Source organism: Triticum aestivum, chromosome 1A, assembly GCF_018294505.1.
Source record: "Triticum aestivum cultivar Chinese Spring chromosome 1A, IWGSC CS RefSeq v2.1, whole genome shotgun sequence".
Taxonomy (NCBI): Eukaryota; Viridiplantae; Streptophyta; class Magnoliopsida; order Poales; family Poaceae; genus Triticum; species Triticum aestivum.
This window is the reverse complement of record NC_057794.1, coordinates 62063591-62087836: the sequence shown is the minus strand read 5'-3', so window position 1 is coordinate 62087836 and position 24246 is coordinate 62063591. Positions and strand designations below refer to the sequence as shown.

The following is a 24246-nucleotide window of genomic DNA, read 5'->3' as shown; positions in this document are numbered from 1 at the left end:
TCCTTTTCTTTTTATTTTGGGTTTTTTACCTTTGTATTTTTTTGAATGATTTGAAGACCTGCAGCGTTGTTTCCGTCTTTGTAATTTCATCTTGTCTTGTTGGAGGAATAAAATGAAATGAGATGTTGTGTGTGTGTGTGTGTGTGTGTGTTTTGCTGTGTGGTTACAGCTTCAAAAAAAATTTATAGTGAATAGTATATGTGCTAGAAACACATGATTCTATTATTTATGTAGCTCACACGAAAATGAATTTTGCCATGGAAGCGCTTGATCCAAACGCTCTTATATTTTTTTACAGAGGGAGTAGTATACATCCATACGGGACCGCATAAAATAGCGGCGTTCAACCCTTCGCTCCTGCCCACATGCGGACTGCCATCTAGGGTTTCCTTGTCTCTCGCCAGCGCCGCCGATCCGCCTCATCTTCTATGGTCCTTGGATCATGGAGGCATGGTGGATCCCGGCCCTTGCCGGCGGGAGGGCTCCGTCTTTAGATGTTTTTTCGAGTTTTGTTAGAGTTTGTGCCATGCTCAAGAAGAAGAGGAGGCGGTGGCTTCTTGAAGATGAAATAAGGTCATCCCCGCCTAGCCCCCGTCCTGGTGATGTTTCAAGTATCGTTGGAAGGTGTGTGGAGGTTTGTCTCCGGCGGATCTCATGGGATCCGGTCGGTGTTCGTCTTCTGTGGATCCGACTGGATCCGGTCTTCGTTCGTCTACGTCTGTGTGTCTGCAAGTTAGATCCTTCCGGTCTATGCTTCTCTTCATCAAAGGCGATTACTGTTTTGGGGCGCTGGTTCTATGTGGCTCTGACACAACGACTTCTCGATTGTCTACTACAACAGTGTTTGTCCGACCCGACGAGGGAGGGGCGATGATGGCAGCGCGCCTTCGGTTCGCTTCAATGTTTGTAGTCGTCGCTAGGTGGTCTACGAATCTGGATTTAAATTTTACTTCTAGTGTTCTTTATGCTACCTTATGAATAGATCGAAATTTTTCTCGCAATATACATACATACGTATATGTGTATTTTTTCAGAATTTTTCCAAACCTGGAAATCAAACTTTTCAATATTTCAAAAACCAGGATCCATGGAGCCTCTAAGCGAGACGCAATTTCGGGCAAGTCTTTCGTTAAGGGATGATATCCTTCTCCCACGAAATAAAGATGATAGTATCGTTTATGTGTAAGTGATGTCGGTTTTCTTTATTCTACCAGATAACATCTTTCGGTTGGAATTCACAACAGAAAAAGCGTCTTCTGGTCAGATTTTTGCTTAATTAACAAATAGTCTAATCTTGGAACCACATAAACCAATTAGACTCGCAGCTAAACAAACAATGTACAAGACGGCACAAGCAATCAACAACGCACTAACACATTAATCAATTTAGGACCAATTTATAAGAAATCGCAGATGCTGCTCCGGCCCCTAGAATTATAGCAATTAGCCGATTACAACCTCTGGGAGAACTTGTCGACATGCAAGTGGGGCCCGGGATATGGCGGGTGAGCTGTGCGCCAAGCAAAAGATGTGTCCGAGCCTTGATGAGACTTTTCTTGTGGCTGGCTGGAGAGCGCGACCGGGGAGATCGAGAGAGAGGCTATCTAAATCTAGGCTGGCGCTTTGCCACGTGGCCTTCGACAAGATCCTTTCCCTCCGCCCACTCCAGCCGGAAACCACGAGCATGTTTCCTCCAGGCAAAACTGGAAATTAGCGAGTGGTGTGTGGTGAGAAGGAGAGCGTCAGCTAGCTAGCAGGACCACTGTCGTACTCGTGCGTTCACAGCTGGCATCATTTTTCGCCCCTTGCTTGTCCGTTGGATAAACATGTACTACAATGATTAACATCAGCTTTATCTTAACGAGATTAAGGACTCCTTTGATTCAAAGGAATTTTATAGGATTTTTAAAGGTTGAAATCCTTAGGATTTTCTCCTATGTTGGTCCTTTAATTCATAGAATTAGATTTTATAGGATTTTTTCATATGAAATATTTTGTACTACATTTCATAGGAAATCTAACATCCACTCCAACCTTTTTTTTACAATTTCATTGTTTTTTCTGTGGCATCAAACACTCATTGTTAATCCTATAGGATTCAAGTGGGCATACCACTCGAACCCTATACTTTCTATGTTTTTAAAATTCTACGAATCAAAGAGGCCTTAAGTAGTAGAGTACTAGCAGGCGGAGGCGCGGCGCGCTTGTGCTTGACCCTGTTGTTGGTTTGTTTCGTTGATGTTTTGGTTTGAAAACTTTAGTAAAGCCGGTCAGTGTACTCTGGGTTGCCGTCCACCACTTTACAGAACACCGCTGACGGGTCGACAAAGTGCTTCGCCCTGACCCTCGTGTCGCCCGACCCGGGTGACTCGGGGGAACCCAGCCGCCGCTGGCTCGCCACCCCTCCTCACCCGTACCCCTGCGTCGCCGTCGCCGGAGGGTCGGCCAGCAAAGTCGCGCCGGGCCCTGGAATGGTGGCGGCGGGGCTGTTCCCCCTCCCTTGCCCACCTGCCCTCTGACTCGCCACGCCCCCATATCCGTTTCTGGTCGCGCCGGCGGCCCACACTGGTGGAGGAGGCGGCCTCCCCCAACGGCCTCTTCCCGACTTGCTGCTGTAGTGGGTGGCTTCGCCCCGGCCCTTGGCACGTCGTGCAGTTCCGCCCCGATTGGATCTGGGGCCTCCCCTAGCTGGTTGTGGTGTTCCCCGGCCGGCCCGCCCTCCTTGCTGCGCCCCCTCCCCACCCCGACCCCCTCCACTCTGGCCGGCTTCGGGTCAGCCTCTCTTCGGAGGTGGCCTGGAGGCTCATGGTTGTGCCCGGCGGCCGCTACTTCCTGTAGCGCGCCGCCCGGGAGTGTACCTGCGTGCAAACCTTCTTCATCATCCACCCACCCCCGCAAGGGTGGCTTCAACCCGGCGGTCAAGGACCTGCGTCCATGGTCGGCTGGCATGGCTTCGGATCCGGCGCAGCCCGGGAGCTGCGCTATTTCCGGCTCCTATGCCTCGCTGACTCCTTGGCATCTCCGTACCCTTGGGTCCGACGCGCTATGGGAGCTGTGTCCCCTTCCAGCTCCTTTGGCCCGTCGGTGCCCTTGCTGCTCCGGTCCTAGTGGCCCGGATCTGCGCTCCCATCCAGATCCCGGCTTGTCTGGAGCTCCGGCCACCGTCGCATCCGCATTGCATCCCATTCCGCTCAACCACGCAACCTTGTCCTCCTCCAAAGCTCGCACGTCCGGCGACGACCGGTGCCTCCTTTGGCATTGAGCGTGGCTCCCCTTCCTGCAGTCGCAGTTCCAGCCTATGCTTGACTTCCTCTTCTCCAACTTGTGCTCCGACGGCTTGGGATTGCTCAGAATTTGGCCAGGGAGAAATCCATGCATCTTGTGCTTGCAGCGGTGATGCTCGCGGGTGTCGTTCCCTTCTTGGAGGCGCTGTTATGGCCATTATATGTGCCCCTCTTCAAGCATCATGGGAAACCCTAGTCCGGTTTCCCGGATCGGACGACGACATCGTCTTGGTGTCGTTCTCCTTCACGAAGGCGTTGTCTTGTTTGCTCGCGGCGTCCTCGGTCCTGTCTTTGGAGATGTCAGTCGTCTAGTTGTTGGTTGGATTGCTTCTTCTGTCAGAGAGTTTAGCTATGTTTTTTTATGGTTGGGTCGAGTTTCTCATGTTTCTCTATTTTGTGCATTATGTTCACGCCTCTTTCCGTCCGTGTCATTGTAACATCTTCTGTACTCATTCTAACTCCTTCTATCAATGAAATGATACGCCAAGCTTTGCGTAACAAAAAAAACTTGAGTAAAGCTAGCATATAAAAAGGACGTGGTGGCAGCGCATGAAGCTAATATGAGGAGGTTATGATAACAAGTGGTGGGTTACATTGTCTACTTGGATGGTAAATAGCTGCAAGTAATGAGAAACAAATTGTTTGGATATATATAACACCATAACATGAAGCTCATCAGCAGGTAGCAGCCACAGAAGATAACATAATCATCAAGACTGAAACAGCAACGGTGGTTTAGCATTCATTTGCTGATAAAAACGTTAAAAAAAACAGAATTGATGGTATTCATCAGAAGTTAGGACACAATCCGATCCAGCTACGACCAACTATAACTCATAGTTGATTTTTTCGAAAAGGAGGAAACCCCGGGCTCTGCATCAGTACGATGCATACGGCCCTCTTATTAACAAAATAAAGTAGTGCCAACATGGTTCAAAAGGTCCTCATAAGTGAAAAAAGCAGAACAAGCTCACACAGAGCCCGAAGAAGCTAGATACATCAACTAGCCACATCAAGATGCCACAACCCGCTGGGTAAACTAGGTAGGAATACTAAATGCCTATCCTATTACATGACCGCCATCCAAACCGGTTGAAGATAACCCGAGCTACCATCTCCCAACGGATAGACCCAGTAACCAAATGCTCCCTGGCCTCCGTCTAGGTGAGTAGCGACCACGAACGGATCAGAGCCGTAGTCCGGAATAAAACCTGCAAAAAATGTATACATGATATTCTGTTAAAGACTAGATCGTTTCTGCAATTCCAGATAGTCCACAGCAAAGCACAAACCCCAACCCGAATATGTCTCGCTAAGTTAGGCTCAATCCCATTAAGCCATGTCCCAAATAAAGCATTAACAGAATTCGGTGGTTTGATATTGAAAGCAATGTGGACCGTCTGCCAGAGTACCTTGGCCAGCGGGCAATCAAAAAAGAGGTGTTTAATAGTCTCATCCCGATCGCAGAAACTACACCTAGTAGGTCCTGTCCAATTACGCTTCATCAAGTTATCCTTAGTTAAAATTACTTGTTTATGGACAAACCACATAAACACTTTTATTTTCAAAGGAACTTTGACATCCCAAACATGTTTGGACGTAGGAATGGAGCTCGAATTAATAACATCAATATACATTGATTTGACTGTGAATACTCCAGACTTAGTCAACTTCCAGCGCAATTCATCGGGTTGTTGAGAAAGCTGGATGTCCATCAGTCTCCTAACTAGATGGAGCCATTCTTCCCAATGATTGCCCGCTAGCACTCGTCTGAATTGAATATTAAGGGAGGTAGATTGGATGACCGAAGCAACGACCACCTCCATTCGTTGAACAATGCGATACAAAGAGGGATATTGGATGGCCAAGGGTGTGTCACCGAGCCAAGTATCCTCCCAGAAACGTGTACTTGTGCCGTTTCCAACAACGAACTTTGTCCTATTAAACAATGCCTGCTTGACCTTCATGAGACCCTTCCAGAAAGGCGAGTCAGTCGGCCTTACAGATACCTGTGACAAAGTTTTTGACTGGAGGTACTTGCCGCGAAGGATCTGTGCCCACATAGCATCAGTCTCCGACGAAAGCTTCCACAACCACTTGCTAAGAAGGCATTTATTCTTAATTTCGAGATTCTCAATACCTAGACCCCCTTGGTCCTTCGGTCTACAAATGATATCCCACTTAGCAAGCCTATATTTTCTTTTAAGCTCATCACCCTGCCAGAAGAACCGCGATCTATAGAAGTCCAGTCTCTTCCTAACACCAACTGGTACCTCAAAGAACGAAAGAAGAAACATCGGCAAACTTGTGAGTACCGAGTTAATTAGGATTAACCGGCCTCCATATGACATGAGCTTGCCCTTCCAGCAGCTCAGTTTCTTCTTAAATCGGTCCTCAATGCACTTCCATTCTCTGTTTGTTAGCCTACGATGGTGGATAGGAATCCCCAAGTATGAGAAAGGTAGCTCTCCCAACTCACATCCAAACAATTGCCTATAAGCGTCCTGTTCATCTTTGGCCCTACCAAAACAGAACAGCTCGCTCTTATGAAAGTTTATCTTTAACCCGGTCAATTGTTCAAATAGGCATAAAACCAGCTTCATATTTCTTGCCTTAACCAAGTCATGCTCCATAAAGATGATTGTATCATCAGCGTATTGTAGGATAGAGATACCTCCATCAACAAGATGAGGCACCAATCAACCTACTTGACCATTATCCTTAGCCCTTCCTATCAGAACTGCCAACATATCTACCACAATGTTAAACAAGATAGGGGACATCGGGTCTCCTTGTCGTAGGCCTTTATGTGTCTGGAAGTAATGACCTATGTCATCATTAACTTTAATTCCCACACTACCTTTTTGCGTAAATGACTGTACCTGTCTGCGCCAGGCTTCATCAAACCCTTTCATACGCAAAGATTGTTGGAGAAATGGCCACTTTACCTTATCATACGCTTTCTCGAAATCCACTTTAAAAATCACTCCATCTAATTTTTTGGAGTGGATTTCATGGAGCGTTTCATGCAGGACTACCACCCCTTCTAGGATGTTTCTATCTGGCATGAACGCAGTTTGGGACTGTTGCACCACAGAATGCGCAATCTGTGTGAGCCTGTTGGTCCCGACCTTGGTGAAGATTTTGAAACTAACATTAAGGAGACAGATCGGCCTGAATTGCTCAATTCTGACCGCATCCGTCTTCTTAGGCAGTAGTGTGATAGTCCCAAAATTCAAGTGGAATAGTTGAAGTTGTCCAGAGAATAAATCCTGAAACATAGGTAGTAAATCCCCCTTAATAATGTGCCAGCACTTCTTATAGAACTCGGCCGGGAAACCATCCGGTCCGGGAGCCTTATTATTTTTCATTTGTGCAATAGCATCAAAAACCTCCTTCTCCGAAAATGGGGCAACCAGAAGCTCATTATCAGCAGCCGAAAGCTGAGGTACATCCTTAGTTCTGGACTCATCGAGGGACACCGTATTATCCTCCGGTGGACCAAATAACTGCTTATAGTAGTCAGTGATGTACGTTTTTAGGTTATCCTGACCTAAAATCGTACCCTCGTCCTGCTCAAGCTGAAAGATTCGCTTCTTTCTGTGCTTGCCATTAGCAATTAAATGAAAGAACTGAGTATTCGCGTCCCCCTGGACCACTCTACGTACTTTAGCACGTAAAGCCCACTTCAGTTCTTCTTCGCGGAGCAGTTCTTTTAACCTCTGCTCCGCCTCATTTTTAACCTGAAGCTCTGCGGGTAATAAACTATTGGACTCGGCTTTTATGTCCAAGTCATGTACAAGAGAAAGGAGTCTATCCTTTTCAATCTTATACACACCGCTAAGGTGCTTAGCCCAACCCCGCAAGAAGCTTCTCAAATTCCTAATCTTATTCTGCCATCGCTCAATAGGAGTTTTGCCTCGAACATCTTTACCCCATTCCCTGGCTATCAAATCTAAGAACCCCTCACGTTCGAACCATGACGTCTCAAATGAGAAGGTGTTCTTGTTACCCACGTGGTTCGGCTCCCCTGAGTCCACGAACAATGGGGTATGATCAGATATTCCCCTCGAAAGAGCTTGCACCGTGACCAACGGGAATTTTTGTTCCCACTCCACGCTTGCAAGAACCCGATCAAGTTTTTCGTAGGTTGGGTTTGGTAGAGCGTTGGCCCATGTAAACTTTCGGCCCGAGAGCTCTATCTCTCTCAGATCCAAACTTTCAATAATGGTGTTGAACATGAAGGACCATCTGCCGTCAAAGTTATCATTGTTCTTCTCCTCTCGCCTCCGGATGATATTGAAATCACCTCCAACTAAAATCGGTAGTTGTTCTGACCCACAAATTCTAACGAGGTCTGCTAGAAACTCCGCTTTAAACTCGGGCTGCGCGGCACCATATACCGCCACCAAAGCCCAGTTAAAGCCATCCGTCTTAGACCTAACGGGAAACTTTACCGCGAAGTCACCCATCACTACACTACGGACTTCAAGTGAATCGCATCTCACACCTAGTAAGATACCCCCCGATCTTCCTCGCGGAGGTAGGCAATGCCAATCGAAATCAATACCACCAACTAGTGAGGAGAGAAACTGCGGTGCAAAGTTATCTCTACCCGTTTCAGATAGAGCAACAAAATCTAGCTTCTGCTCTAGAGCTGACTCAGCCAGGAATCTTCTTTTAGCCAAGTCCTTAAGACCTCTGCTATTCCAAAATATTCCTCTCATAGTTCATCATGGAATTTTTTTGTGGTTCGAATCCTAGCACTCCTACGAACTGCGGAATCGGGATAAATCTTCCGTTTCCACTTACGCTTAGGTTTACTAAGCTCAGTCACCCGTTCCTCATGACCGGGTTCACAAATATTTCTAGCGTCATTCTGTAGGGGTACATCATCTTCCTCAGCGTCATGGTTAGTGGGTGCTAGATCCTCACACAGGCTATCAAGCACTCTAACACCTAACGCATTAATCTCATCATCATTCATTGGTTTAACTGCTGCAAGATTACGAATAGTCTCTAAAGCACGTTCCGCCTCCAGGTCTAATATATCATTCACCGAATTGGTAATTTCACTATCCGTAGCACCTAGTGAAACTCCTAATTGGTTTGCATTATTTATAATGTCCTCATTAGAAAAATGCAATAGGGAATTAGACAAGTTGACGGACATACCAGAAGAAAAAGCAGCCTCCTGCAGCTTGGCCGCCCTCATAGCGCACCTCTGCTGCATATCGTCCACCTCCGGGACGTCGAGGATGCGAGAACTCATCCGTCTCCCCTCGGATATAGGGTCCGGGATCCCACCAAACGCGATCACCTCCTCCCTAGTATAACCTGGCACTGAAACTCTGACAGGTGGTGCCGAAGTCACTAGAGAAGGCGTCTGCGGGCTCCCGATCCCCTTGGACGAGTGCCCCACATCAGGCAGTGGGGAGGAGCGTAAGACAGGGGCCTCCTGCCCGCGGTCTGCTCCCGCCCCAACCGGCAGCTCGGACGGGAAAGGCATCGGTGAGGTGGTCCTCCTGACCATCGGAGTAGAGGGTGGAGACCGGGCCTCCTGCCCTGGCGTCCCCCCTCCCGTAGCAGCAGCCACAGTGGTTGCCACCACCGTCGCAGAAGGAGTCGAAGTCGCCTGCCTCGAGGTCCCTCCAGCAGCCGGAGCCGACCCCCTCGGGGCCGACGCCACCGATGACACCTGCATCGGCCTCGGGACGGGGGGAGAGAGGACTCCATGTCCCGAACCCCCTCCCCCACACCCCATCGCCCCCGCGATCGCCGACACCAAAGTCGCGCCCGCGGGAGTCTGCAGTCCAAGAGAACCATCACCGTGCCACCACGCCGCAACGCCTCCCAAAGAACTCGCCTGACGAGCAACAGACACACCAGTCTCCATCTCTAACTCCAGTGAAGGAAGCGTGCGCTCAAGATCATCACTCGACTCCACCCTGTCACTCCAAAGCCTGGGAGGTGCCGAGGCTGGCTCGAAAGACCCAAAACATAGAGTAGTCATGGGTACCGCCTGTGAGGCTGTGGGCTGAGCCTCCGATCCATTCCCGGCCGACTGAGCGTGAGAAACGTTGGATCCCTCTCGCATGGTCTCATCTGACGGTGCCCCCTTAGTCCCCGCACCACCCTCCCGGTCGTGCATGTCAACATCATTGCCGTTAACCGCATCATCAAATAAGTCGGTGTCCTCGAACTCAATATCTAGCGGGAACACCTCGCCCTTATAAGTCCAGTTGACCTTATCAGGCACATACTCAATATCCAGAATGCTGACAAGAATCCGGGCAATCCCATTGGCACGAGTGAACGCCATGTCCACTTTTTCTGTCTTTCTAACCATGATGCCCAAACTGGCCACCACACGAGCATCCTGCAGAGGCTTAGATGGAGCCCCCAAAAACCGCAGCCATACCTGTGTAAGCGGTTTTCCTTTAGGCTCGACCTGTTTCCACTCGTTAAACTCCAGAATACACTTAGTACCGGGAACTTTACACAAGCCAAAACTCAACAATCTCTGCAAGTCATCGACAGATGGGAAATCAACCTTAAAAACTCTGTCTTCTATGAGCACCAACTCCCAAACAAAATCACCGGGAGCTAACTCCTGCAACCTCCTCACAATCTGTGCCTCAGTCACCTCGCCCTGGGTCGCTCTCACAATCCCAGTAGTCATACTCTGGTTATCCTCCGGGACCTCTCTCGCCGCCGGGGACTCGAAAAACATGAGCTCAGCACAGTAGACTCCATAGATGTTCAGAGTCGGAGGTAAGTCACGCAAAATCGGGCACTCTCCCGACTCATGTGCAAGCTTGCCACATGACTCACACAGTTGGGCCACACATTCAGCAATGAAGTGGCCCTTCTCGCCACAATGATAGCAAATCATCCTCTCCTTCTTACGGGCATACTTGGACGCCCTCTCTGCATCAGACCTGTCGGCAGCCTCATCCACCGTCCCAGCCTCAGTAACCTCAACATTGGCCAACTCCTTCACCACCTCCATCGCCTGTGGAGGAAGCTCTGAGGAAAGCTGAGTCTCCTCCGTAGCATCTGTAGGAACAGACACCCGAGGTGGTGGTGGGCGGCGAAATCTCCCACGACCCCAGCTCTGACCACCACGGTTGCCACGATGACCTCCTCTCTGACGGTGATCCGGGCCGGAGGCCCCCTCAACGAAACCGCCGGCCGGCCCACGAAACGGTCTCTCAGCCGACCCGTCGCTCTGCCAAGCGTAACCATACCCTCCTCCTGTAGACGAGGAGCCGCGGTGCTGTCCTTCACCGTATGCATCATACCCGTCGTCCCCCCACTGGCCTCGGGGCGGAACATTAGGCTCTTTATTGATCGACTGAGGCTGAGTGGACCGGTTCTGCACCGGCCTAGCAACATAATGCGGTGGTGGTTTCCCTGTGGTTGCCGTTACGCCTCCAACATGCCGATGTCCGGCGCCGCGGCCAGCCGGCCCATCTCCAGAAGTACCCGGCGCGGGAGGTCTAGGTCCCCCTCTACCCGCAGCCTGGGGAACAAGGCGCGGCGCAACTGGTGCTCTCCCGACCCCCCTCCCGGCAGTATTAGTAGCGGGCACCGAGCCCGGCGCCGTCGGCTTCAAGCTTCCTTCCCCAAGAGCCGGCTGCGAAGGGGCCAGACCCGGAGGCGGCGCACCCCCGGGGAGCACACCTCGTCCCGCGGCAGCAGCCGCGCCGACACCTCCCGCCGGCGGCCTTTGGCCATTCTGCGCCAGACCTCTCCGTCCGGCGTTCGCTGCCGGCGGGGGAGCCGCCCCACCCCGACCTGCAGCGCCTGAGGAGGAGCGCTTTGCTGGCGGTGGAGCCTCCCCTCGACCTGCCATGGCCGGCAAGGGCTGGACGCGTCTCGCACGTCGATCCCCACAAGCCGGGAAACCCTTCATGCCTGTCTTGCGAACCCTAGACGGCGGCACACGAACGATGGGCACAAAGCATCCGTCGTACGTGCATGCGCTCTCGACGGGCTGAGAAGGCAGGACACAGCTCTCCTGGGCCACATACCCAGTCGAGGCTGATCGATCCAGGCCGTCCTGCACACCCCCATGATGGGCCTCATGCCCATGCATGGTGCGGGAACCGGCCCACTCCTGACTGGCCCACTCAGTACCGAGTATGGAATTCAAACGGAGGTTCCTGGCCGCCCTGATCCCATCCGCCGCCCTGGTCGCCGGCGGCGGAGGCGCTGGATACGGCCTCCCTCTCTTCTTCTTCTTCTTACGAACTACTATGTTCCAATCATCTTGCGGAAAATAATCAGACAAAGTAATAGGTTGTATGCGTACCTTAGGCAAAGGCCCTTTCCAGGGCCGGATCGCCGTCGCCGCCGTCCTCCGGTGAACAAACCGGCGAACCACCTCCACTCGATCGGTAGAACGCAGACCGAGCCGTGCCGGGTCCTCTCCCGGCACGATTTCATCTACTAACGCCGCGACATCTTCCTCCGAGTATCCCGGATTGATGGAGTACAAAATCCACTGTCATTCAGTTGTGATACGTCAGGCTGGCTAAATGTGCATCGTCATCAACCAAACTTAGGAGAATGAACTTATCAAATAAATCTCTCAGACACAGATGCAAACTAAAATAGAGTTCGGGGTCATCTTTTACCGCATCTCTGAACAAACCACCCAAGATGAAACGGAGGCCAACATTTCAACAACCGACGATGCTTTTTGCCTTATCTGAACCACCCAGAAACTATGTACCATTTCAGTATACACAAAAAAAAGATTAGTAACCTCGAAAGGTAAAAAAAAATGGCCAATAAACATGGGAGGTAGGAAAAACAGGTCAACTTACTTAGAAGGAGACCTATCATGATGCAAGCCTAAACATTTCTCTAGGAACGGTAGTGTCCAACTGCAAATGATAGGTTAGATGCTAGTTGGTGAATTAAGAGAGAAACTATTTTAACTGGTATTACTCATGTTTGCAATCAAAACATTCATAAAGAAGGTTGAAGCCTTTTCAGAAATTGTCCCTAAAAAAGGTTTAAATTTTTGAACATTCATTTTGTATGCATCCTAAAATCTTCTGGATCCACTATGAGATTGAATTTGATAACTCTGAACCAAAACATAACCATGGTTAAAAGTCACAATTAGATCAAATATGGATGAGGAAAGCAGTGCAGCCAATTCACAGTATGACTGTTTCTCTCAGTAGAGCACAAAATCAAGAACCAAAACTTCAGGTACCAATGAAGGAATTCTTTCATATCTGACCTACCAAACCTATGACACGTAGTGCCTACACTTGTCGCGTAAGTGCTCCACACTGAGACAATGCTCAGCCTCTCATGGTCCTTCAACAACTGTGTACACGTTGCTTATGGGACTTTGAAGTAGGAGCACACCTGCTGTAGCATGGTCTGCCTTAAATATGTAGTTTGAAAGCCTGCAGAATTCCACTAAAAATCAGCCACAGTGGATCTTTTCTCCATTTTCGTAAGACTACAGAATTGAAGACTGAAGACTGTTTTTTGAATTCTAGAGTATAGAGAGCAAAGTAAACTAAACAGGAGATTGGCCTAAAATAACTATGATGCTATAAATTTGATGAGTTAAAAAAATCAGGGGAAGGGCTAGAGATGCTCTTACCAATTGAAGTGGGGGATAGTAGTTCAAGTATAGTTCAAAATTATTTAATGCATACAGTTTATAAGGTCGCTTAGGACCCAGATTTTTCATAGCCGTTCAAAGGCTACCATTTCATAATCGTTCCAACACCAATAATATGTAGCCGATCTAAGGCAAGTCATTCGAGTTGAAGTTATGTGATATTCTTGTTAGATGTGTATAGTTACTTTGTGTACATCCCCGTAGTATAAGGGGCTTTTCTGTACTTTACCACATCTGTATATGTACTGGCCTTTGGCCCTCAGTAAAGCCAGTTACTCATTCATCCAACATGGCATCAGATGCTAGGCTAGCCTCTCTCCCTCGCACGCTGCAACTCCATGCTCGTACCTAGTCTGCCTCGTCAACTCCCGCCACCGGCCATCTCTCTGTCCGTCGCCGTTGCTCCCGGCCTACCCGCTCTCTCTTCGTCTAGGTGCCGCTGCCCCGGATCCGTCCTGCTGCCGTCGCCATCCGGCCTCGCTGCCCCGGATCCGTCCGGCTACCGTGGTCACCCGACCTTGCTGCCCCAGATCCGTTCAGCTGCCGTGGTCACCCGACCTCGCTGTCTCCAGCTCGGCCCCGCTGCCGCCGGCCTGTCCTACTGCCTGGCTGGCGCCTCTGCTGGCGGGCGCCTCTGCTGGCGGGCGCCCCTTGCCGTCGCCGGCCCGTCCTGCTACCTGGGAGGCCCCAGGCCTGGCTGTGTAGCCTCCTGCCGCCGCCACCCTTCTAGCTCCTGCTCGCGGTCCCTGGCCTCGGGCGAGCGTGCGTCTCCCCGATCCAGAATCGGGGGTCCTGGCTCAGGCGTGTAAGCCTCATCTCCCGATCCAGATTCGTTGACCAAAAAAAAGGATAGGGCAGGGAATATCCCAGTATGTCATCTTCGGGCTATGTGGCTGTTCCTCGCTGCTCGGTGATCTTTGATGGCACCAACTATGCTGAGTTTGTGGGCTTCATGCGTATCCATATCCGCGGTCTTCTGCTGTGGGGCGTGCTCTCTGGCGAGGTAGCTTGTCCGCCCTGCCCCGTTGCTCCGGTGGCTCCTGTTCCGCCGGTTCCGCCGGTGCTTGCTGCTGATGCTTCTCAGGCTGATCGGGATGCAGCCAAGGCCCTTGATGACGCTGCAGTTGATTCTTATGATCAACAAGTATCTGCATATTCTGATGCTCTTTCTATCTATCGGAATGATCTGTCTGCTTACACTCAGTGGTGCAATGATGATGCTTGCGCTGCTGCTGTTCTCACTGCGAGTGTTCTCCCTCAGTTTGCTTCAGAGTTCATGGGTCTCGGTACTGTTGCAGCGATGTGGTCCTACCTTTGTCAGCGCTATCAGCCCTCTGGAGATGCTCTATACCTCTCTGTGGTGCGTCAGGAGCATGCTCTCCAGCAGGGTGACTCGTCTGTAGATGAGTTCTACTCCCAGTGTTCTGCCATCTGGCGTCAGCTTGACTCACTGAGGACAGTTGTTTGTGGAACTTGCCGTTGCTGTCAGACTACGCGGTCTGACTTGGAGTTTCAGCGGGTCCATGAGTTCTTATCTCGTCTCCGCTCTGAGTTTGAGCCCAGACGTGCTCACCTGCTTGCTCGTGGTCGTGTTCCTATCTCGGAGGTGCTTACCGAGCTTCGTGCTGAGGAGACCCGCCTTCGCTCTGCCGGTTTGCTGGTGGTCCCGTCTGTGTTGGCTGCTCGGGCTCCTGTGTCGTCTGCTCGGCCCACTGCTCCACCGCTCCTACCCACACCTTCAGGGGGGTGGGTCGCCCTGCGTATACTGAGAGAGGCCGGTCGCACCGTGACACCTTCTGTGGCTACTGCTCTCGGCCCGGTCATCCAGAGTCTGACTGTCGTGAGAAGAAGCGAGACCAGAGGCGCTCCTCTTCCAGTGGGACTCCTGGATCTTCCTCGACCCCGTCACTCACCGACCAGGACATTGTGAGGCTCAAGCGTCTCTTGGCTTCCTCAGGCTCTTCCTCGACCGGTTCCGCTGCTTCTATGACTGCCTCCACTCTTCCACCACCGCAGGCACCTACCCAGTCAAGTACATCTTCGTGGATTCTGGATTCTGGAGCCTCTTTCCATATGTCTTCTGATTCTTCTGTGCTGTCTTCCCTTCGACCTCTTGATTCGCCTGTTAATGTTCTTACTGCCGATGGCACACCTCTTCCTGTTACTAGTCGTGGTCTTCTTTCCACTTCATCTTTTTCTGTTCCTAGTGTTTCGCATGTTCCTCGCCTTACCATTAATCTTTTTTCCGCTGCCCAACTTACTGATTCTGGTTGTCGTGTCATTCTTGATACCGACTCTTGCTCCATTCAGGATCGTCGCACCAAGGCTTTGGTTGGTGCTGGCCCCCGGCGCCGTGAGTCAGAGGGCCTTTGGGAGGTTGACTGGCTTTGTGTTCCTTCCGCTGCCACTACTTCTGCCAGCTCCCATGTTCTTGCTGCTTCTTCATCAGCGTCCTTCCAGCAGTGGCATCATCTCCTTGGTCACATCTGTGGCTCTCGCTTGTCTTCTTTAGTTCGCCAGGGCCTCTTAGGGTCTGTATCTGGAGATGTTTCCTTACCTTGTAATGGTTGCAGACTTGGCAAACAGACCCAGTTACCTTATCCTACTAGCGAGTCTGTATCTCAGCGTCCTTTTGACTTAGTTCATTCTGATGTCTGGGGTCCTGCTCCCTTTGATTCGAAAGGTGGTCATCGCTACTATGTTTTGTTTATTGATGATTTCTCTCGTTACACTTGGCTCTACTTCATGAAATCTCGTAGTGAGGTTCTCTCTATATACAAACGATTTGCTGCCATGGTTCACACTCAGATTTCCACGCCCATTCGTACCTTTCGTGATGACTCCGCTGGAGAGTATATCTCCCAGCTGTTGCGTGGTTTTCTCGCGGAACAAGGTACTCTTGCCTAGTTTTCCTGTCCTGGTGCTCATGCTCAAAATGGCGTTGCCGAACATAAGCATCGTCATCTGCTTGAGTACTCAGCTCTTCGGATGTTTGGATGTGTGTATTATGTCCTTCTTGCCCCACGAGAACGCACCAAACTGACTGCTCAGTCGGTTGAGTGCGTTTTCCTTGGCTATAGTGATGAGCACAAGGGCTATCGCTGTTGGGACCCTGTTGGTCGCCGCTTGCGCATCTCGCGTGATGTGACATTTGACGAGTCTCGCTCTTATTACCCACGTCCTTCTTCCTCGAGCTTCTCTGTGGCTGATATTTCTTTTCTTCTTCTTCTTCCCGATACACCCTGCTATGTGCCTCATGTTTCACCTCCTCCTCCTGCACCTCTCCTTTCTTCTCCTTCACCACCAACCCCATCTTCCCCCTCCTCCTCCTCCACCTCTCCACCATCCTCTCTAGTCCGTCGTTCTCTATCACCGTTTCCTCTCCATTATACTCGCCGTCCTCGTACTGAGGATGCTTCCCCTGACGTGTCTGACGCGCCTTCCACCTCCGGTGAACCTCTGTTCACGCCTACCCCGGTTCACAACCTCCGTGCTCGGCCTCGCCCTCCGCCTGATCGCTACTCTCCTGATCGGTATGGTCTCTCTGTTCTTGCTGAGTCCACCTCCTATCGGACTGCCATGACTCAGCCTGAATGGCAACTTGCGATGGCCGAAGAGCTTGCGGCTCTTGAGCGCTCTGGCACATGGGATCTGGTTTCCCTCCCTTCTGGTGTTCGTCCCATCACCTGCAAGTGGATCTACAAGGTCAAGACTCGCTCTGATGGTTCTCTTGAGCATTACAAAGCTCATCTTGTGGCTCGTGGCTTTCAGCAGGAGCAGGGACGCGATTATGATGAGACATTCGCCCCTGTGGCCCACATGACCACTGTCCGCACTCTCCTTGCTGTAGCTTCTGTTCGTCACTGGCCTATCTCTCAACTTGATGTTCAGAACGCTTTTCTCAATGGCGAGTTACGTGAGGAGGTTTATATGCAGCCACCACCGGGGTACTATGCTCCTGATGGCATGGTCTGTAGACTTCGTCGCTCTCTCTATGGTCTGAAATAGGCCCCTTGCGCCTGGTTTGAGCGTTTTACCTCTGTGGTGACTACCGCTGGTTTCTTGCCCAGTGATCATGATCCCGCGTTGTTTGTCCACACGTCTCCTCGTGGCCGGACTCTTCTCCTTCTCTATGTTGATGACATGATCATCACTGGTGATGACTCTGAGTACATTGCCTTTGTTAAGGCTCGCCTTCGAGACCAGTTCCTCATGACTGACCTTGGTCCTCTTCGATATTTTCTTGGGATTGAGATCTCCTCGACCTCTGATGGCTTCTACATTTCCCAAGAAAAATATATTCAGGAGCTTCTTGCTCGCGCTGCTCTCGGTGATGAGCGCACTGTTGTGACTCCTATGGAGCTCAATGTTCAGCTTCGTGCCTCTGACGGTGATCCTCTTCCTAATCCCACTCGCTATCGTCACCTCGTCGGCAGCCTTGTCTATCTTGCTGTTACGCGTCCTGACATCTCCTATCCTGTCCACATCCTGAGTCAGTTTGTTTCCGCCCCCACTTCTGTCCACTATAGTCACCTTCTCTGTGTTCTACGATATCTTCGTGGCACGATCTCTCAGCGCCTCTTCTTTCCCCGCTCCAGCTCTCTTGAGCTCCAGACCTACTCTGATGCTACCTGGGCTAGTGATCCCTCTGATCGACGCTCGCTATCTGCTTACTGTGTCTTTCTTGGTGGCTCTCTTATTGCCTGGAAGACAAAGAAACAGACTGCAGTTTCTCGCTCGAGTACAGAGGCTGAGTTGAGAGCCATGGCTATGTTGACGGCTGAGGTGATCTGGTTACGGTGGTTACTTGAGGATTTTGGTGTGTCTGCTACTACCTCCACTCCCCTACTGTCAGACACTACCGGTGCTATCAGTATAGCGCGTGATCCGGTGAAGCATGAGCTCACCAAGCACATTGGCATGGATGCCCACTTTGTGCGTGCTGCTGTGCAGGATCAGACTCTCGCTCTTCACTATGTGCCCTCTGAGTTATAGTTAGCTGACTTCTTCACGAAGGCACAGACCCGAGCGCAGCATGGCTTTTTCCTCTTCAAACTCAGTGTTGTTGATCCACCATGAGTTTGAGGGGGGGTGTTAGATGTGTATAGTTACTTTGTGTACATCCCCGTAGTATAAGGGGCTTTTCTGTACTTTACCACATCTGTATATGTACTGGCCTTTGGCCCTCAGTAAAGCCAGTTGCTCATTCATCCAACAATTCTCAAAACAATTGGACAGAGATTGAAGGCTTCCAGTCCCCTGGTAAAACTGACAGCAGCTTTGTACACATGGGAGAAATGTTGCCATGGTGCTCTTCTGATAAATCATACTCTATACTTACCGCTGAACAAACTAAATCTAGGTCACTGCCGATTACAAAAGAAGTTAGTACTATAGTAAGCGCTTCTATACTCTAATTCTGGATACTGTTGCTATGCACGGTACCATTTGGATACCCTAGTGCTAAACTGGTATTGAGACCACATGGCTATTCTCGGTACCATTTCGACAACTACACTGAACCCTGACCAATGCCCTGTCTTTCTGGATGTTGAACTGCACTGAAGCAGAGTGCTCTTTACCAAGAAACTTTATTCAAAAGAATCCAAAATTCCGGTGACTTCCGTGAGGACCGACATATTTACATTCAGTGAAAAAATAGTGACACCTCAACTCGATCCAAAAGGAAATAAGAGTTTAATTGTTTTGGCCAAATTCCTCAAAAAGTGATTGAATTTCTGTCAAATCCAGAAAACAGAACTGGCCCTTTTCGCTGAACTGGAAACCAAACATCGGTGTTTCCTAAATTTGGCCAAACCAAAGTTTAAGAATCCTTTCCCCTTTCCCCTAAGTTTCAACAAAGTACAATAAATGGCAGACATGGTAATTAAAACCTTGATGGAATTGGTCTCACAAACATGGAAGTGCATCTCAAAAATGAGGTACGGATAGGAGAAATAATTGGCACTACTGGAGACTTAACATTATTTATTGCCTATGGGGATATAGCATTAATAAGTCTCAGGTGAATGCGTCATTCTGAATAAATAAAAGGTACACCATTTCCATTTTCATAGAAATAGTATTTTGAAGGCAATAGAAGTGTGCCAACAATAAGCTCACCATGATTTGTGTACGAATTATGTGATGAAACAGGGGAAGACTTTTTTTTACCAACGTGAGCCAGCATGATTCTCTGAAATTTATGGCACCGTATAACACAGGGATTAATTATGTCCAGCTAAGGGAGCCAACAGTGCAAGGTATAAGATGGATTCTGCATAAGGAAACGCCCAAAACTTTCTAGTAGTTAGAATTGAAGGAAAAATCAATGTGAACATGGCATATCTGATGCTCTGCACCATCTCACTGCTGTAGGCTAGCAAATCTACTGACTACTGCACGTGCACATATTTTGTACCTACAAATATGGGTGCATGTTCATTTGATTATGCTAGTTTTCTTAATTGACTGCAAAACCATATACATAGAAAACATACCTTGGAAACTGAGTTGGTTCAGTGCATATATGGCACCTGTATATGTTTCCCTCTTTTAGTAATTTTCTCCAGCATATTTGGCATCCCATGTACCACCAGTCGGTAGTTGAGATAACCTCAGTGATTCTTATCTTCGAGCTTATAATATTGAGTCTGTGATGTAATGGAACTATAAGTTAGAGGCGCGCATGTAAACGAAGGCATTGATAGTGTAAGGTGGGTATTGGCTTTACTGGGGTCAACAGCTGCCAAAGCTGCAACAGTCGATTCAGTTGCCTGCCGTTGGCCCTGTCCCATATTTCGCAGCTCAATTTGGTAAGACATGCCACTTGTTCTGCATATGGGTTGCCATAAGCAATCAGTGGATACAAATAAACAAAGTCATAATTAGATCCAAACTATGGACAGTACCTTGCGACCATGGCCTTCATCTCAGGGATGTTAACATTGATGTGCCACCTGGGTGATGAGGTGTTTTTAAAAGCCAGTGTGCCTGTAGATTTCAATTAATTATGTATTCTAAGAACTCGTCTTGTTGTTGCAAAAGGAAGATCAACTATCATAAAGGGAAGCACAAAATATCATTGCCTGCATAATGGTCCACCATCACTCCGACAAAAGTAACACGACAGGTTCAGTTTTGGACCATTCACACAATGTATCGCCATCAAATGATCCCACAAATTCCCCCCAAAGCGCCGCAATTGTGGACTTTCTGCAGAAAAGACGTGTTCATTTGAGAATTCATTATGTTTCATCGAAGAAACAAATAAAGAAGTATGAAAAAATCACATACTGTCCATCTGTAATGTAAATTTGATGCCTTGACTCATGAACAGAGCCAATAGGAGGTAAAACATATGTTACCCTAGTGATTAGTGCAGCCATGTCTGAAAAAAATAAAGATAAACATAATGTTCAGAACCGTCATGAATAGCGAGAGAAATAGAAAATAGGGAAATTCATCGGGTCGGGAACAACTGGCTCGGCCAATGTCTTATGAATGAAGCTAATTCTGTACGGATGATCAACTGCTCTGTATTTGTGTCTGACTCTAAATATTTGGTAGCCTTCAATTGTATAGATGACCACTTCATGGAATGTATCTTTAAACATAGCCATTTTATCCTTTGGTGTCGATCCTTCTGCTTTACCCCCCGTGCAAATAAAGGAAATCTAAAGTGTACCGATGGATAGAGCAAATCTTGTGACAGAAAAATCAGAACCGTTCTTACTTTGGAATTGACCATGATGAAGTTCAGACCATACAGCTTCAATGTTCCCATATTGAAACAGTGAACTTGAAATCAAACGTGTGTCTTTCCAGATTTCTTAACATGGGGCCCTCCATCAGAGGCAACCTAATGATGGTACACTGGATTATGAAATGAATGGTTATAGATATGCTACCAAAATTTAAGCAGTATAACCTTTTTTGACAGTTAAAGGCTAGTTGATATAGAAATAAAGAGAACTAACTGAATGGCAGTGTGTTAGTCAATTTCTTCGCTGATTCTACGGTTCCGAATTTGAAAAGAATTCCAACGCCAGCATGTCAATCTATTTTTTCGCACATTCTAATGGAGGGAGAAATAGGATAGACAAATTTGATGGATGACATAATGGAGAAAGAACAAAAGTAGTGTATTAAGGAGGGGTGGACGGGGGGAGAAATAGGGTGGCCTCACCTAGTCAGAAGTGCCCGTGTAGAGGTGGAAACTCAACCTGCATCGCCATCATGTGCCGCGCGCCATCAGCGTCAGCTATTCCCCGTCGCCCTGCAGTAGCTTGTGGCCAGAATTTGTGGTTGCAGACCTCCGTGGCCGAGGGGAGGTGAAGGTGGTAGTGGTAGTGTTGGTGGAGGAGGCGAGCAGTCAGCGGCAAAAGGGCGTGCTCGAGTGGCGAGGTCGCTGGAGAGGCGGCTGTGGGGCTGCAGCGAGGCAGAGGGGGCGTCGCCGCTCCTGCCGCCGTCCCCCGAGAGGGATTTTTTTTTGAGTTAAAAGCACCGGGAGTCCTACAACTTGCGCTGAATGTGATGGTTTGCATTTTGACCCTATTCAGTCCTTAAACTTGCATCAAATGTGCAAATTTGGTCCTGCCCAATCACAAAGCGACATGTGGACGCGTGGGTGCCGACCCGGTCAGCGCACGGCATTTTGCAAGGAGGCCCCTGCCTTTGGTTTGAATCTACTCGCAGGACACGAAAACACCTGAATTAATTTTCAAAGGAGACCGCCGTGGCCGCGCCCGCGATCTCCAAGGACTTCATCGACTTCGAGTTCAGCCTTGGCGGGGGCGGCTGCACCGCCAGCATGCTCCCCGCGGACGAGCTCTTCTCTGACGGGATGCTGCTACCGCTCCGCCGGGCTGATGCTTCTGCCGCGGCTGCGCCAGAGCCGGAGCCTGCCGCCGCGCCACCTCCGCCGCGGCTAGAGGCAATGCCGGCGTCCCCGGAGCCGATCAAGCCAATCCGCGGCGGCGCGGCGGCTGGCGCTGCCGACCAGCACGTGTTCTCGCCCAAGGCGCCCAGCTGCTCGAGCCGGTGGCACGAGCTGCTCGGGCTCAAGAGGGTGGCCGCCGCCCAGAGCCCGAGGACGCCTTCGCAGTCGCAGTCGCAGTCGCAGTCGCCGTCACCAGCGGCCGCATTGGCGAAGACTCCCGGGAGAATGTCGACGGGCACCGCGTCGGACCTCGCCTCGGCGCCGCTTCTCCGCGACAGCTCCGACTCGGAGGCCTCGCTCTCGCTCGCCTCCTCCCGCTTCTCGCGCTCCTCCTCCTCGTCCTCCTCCGGCCACGACCACGACGACGTCAACCCGCGCTTCTCCCTCGACTCCGCTGCCGACCCCAACCCTCCGCGCCTCCGCCTCGTCCGCTCCTCCCACCGCCAGCCGCGCGGCCGTCGCCGCCCAGGCAGGACGCGTCGAGGTGCCTCTCCGTGGACTCCCCGCGCATGAACTCCTCGGGCAAGATCGTGTTCCAGCAGGGCCTGGAGCGCAACTGCAGCTCCCCATGCAGCCTCCACGCCGCGGCCAGGTCGCGGTCCATGGCCTGCGCCGTCAACCGGTCCTACTCGTCCGGCGTCCACGTGGCCCCCGTGGTGCTCAACGTGCCAGTCTGCTCGCGGCCGGTCTTCGGGTTCTTCAAGGACAAGAAAGAGTCGGCGGCCAGCAAGGACTCATCCTCATCGAGGTCGTCGTCCCGGTCGTCGACCCTGGGCCGGAAGACGACGCCGACGCCAGACGCCGCAGTGGTGGAGCGGCGAGCAGGCCCTGCGGGTGATCCGTCCGGTTGAAGATACGGCGGGCGATCGAGCGCTTGGTCGTGCATGGAAAGCGACGAGCTAGGCTAGGGACGCAATGATGGATGCATAGCGCTTTGTTAGGTTTTTAGCTGATTTGGTTTGTTCTTTGGGGTGCTGATGAGAAGGTCTAATCAATTGACTGTTCTTCCTTTTCTTTTCTCTCTTGACTGTAAATTTGGAGATTTGCTCTTCTTCTCAATCCTCAAGGCCGTTGTAGCTAGCGCATCTGATTCTGATTTGGTTGTTTGCAAGAAAAAAGATCACAAGATGTTGTTCTGTCAACTTGATTCAAATGAGCAAATGATTCACACTCTTGTCATTGTTCAAATCCGCAAATGCATTGCTCTGTCGATCGATCGAGCTGGCGTAGCACAGTTACAAATGCAGGCAAACAGAGAGGGAGTGAGCTGCGGGTTTGTCTCCTTTAAAAATTAATTTAGGTGTTTTCGTGGCCTGCGGGTAGATTCAAACCAAAGGAAGGGGCCTCTTTGCAAAATGTCGCACGCTGACCGGGTCGGCACCCACATGTCCACATGTCGCTCTGTGATTGGTCAGGACCAAATTTGCACATTTGATGCAAGTTCAAGGACTAGGTAGGGTCAAAATGCAAGTTCTAGCACCAAACCATCACATTCAGCGCAAGTTGTAGGACTTCCGGTGCTTTTAACTCTTTTTTTAGAGGAGGAAAAAAAGGCCCAACACTCGAGAAACGTCCCGGTAAAAGTGGCAGAAAAACGGGACACGCGGAAGTTACCGTTAAGATCCCTAGTTACACGCGTTGTCTTACGGTAAATTGTCATTGCAAGTGAAAAAAATAAAATTAGGAAAAATCGTTAGAGCAATTCCAACCGGCCGACCCATTTATTGGGAAACGTGTGTGGCCGGTGCGCCGGCCGAATATTGAGCTGGTCACACGCGGCACGTACGATGAAAGAACGATCGAGTGCTCCCTGGCCCTCTCGTGATGACGTGTCCCGTGGGACCCGTGCACCGCCCTGTCCTTCCTTCTTATCCACCCACGCAATCTTATCCTCTCCCTCCACTGTTTCTCTCCTCCTCAATCTCGCCTCCTCCTCTCTGTCTCTTCTTCCCCACAGCGGCCATGACGTTGCCTGCTCCACCACGTATGAGTTCGCTGCCACGAAACAGCTCCAAGCCCGCTCCTGCGAGCACCTCCAGAACCACCACATGAAACACGAGCTCACTGCTGGGCATGGCCCCCGTTTTGCAACTCCGGCGACCCTCCTTCCTTCCCCCTCCTCCACATTCAATCCTTGCTGCCGCACGGCGGCGACCAACACGGAGAAGAGATGCAGTTTTTGGTGGCAAACCATCGGCGGTGAGCAACAACGTGCGACGACAGCTGTAGAAGGACAAGATATGGGCTGTGCAATCTCGATGTATTGATCGGTGCACCAGGCACGTATATATAAGTACAGAGGTGGGCCACAACCTCAACTATACAAAGGAAACAGGAGGTGGGCCCTACACACAAATATACACGTA

The 24246-nt window shown here is 50.3% G+C and overlaps 1 pseudogene; it reads left to right on the top strand.

Annotated features, from left to right (window-relative positions):
• Window positions 1-13810: 13810 nt before the first annotated feature.
• LOC123127311 (uncharacterized) lies at window positions 13811-22731 on the top strand (annotated as a pseudogene).
• The last annotated feature ends 1515 nt before the right edge of the window (window positions 22732-24246 follow it).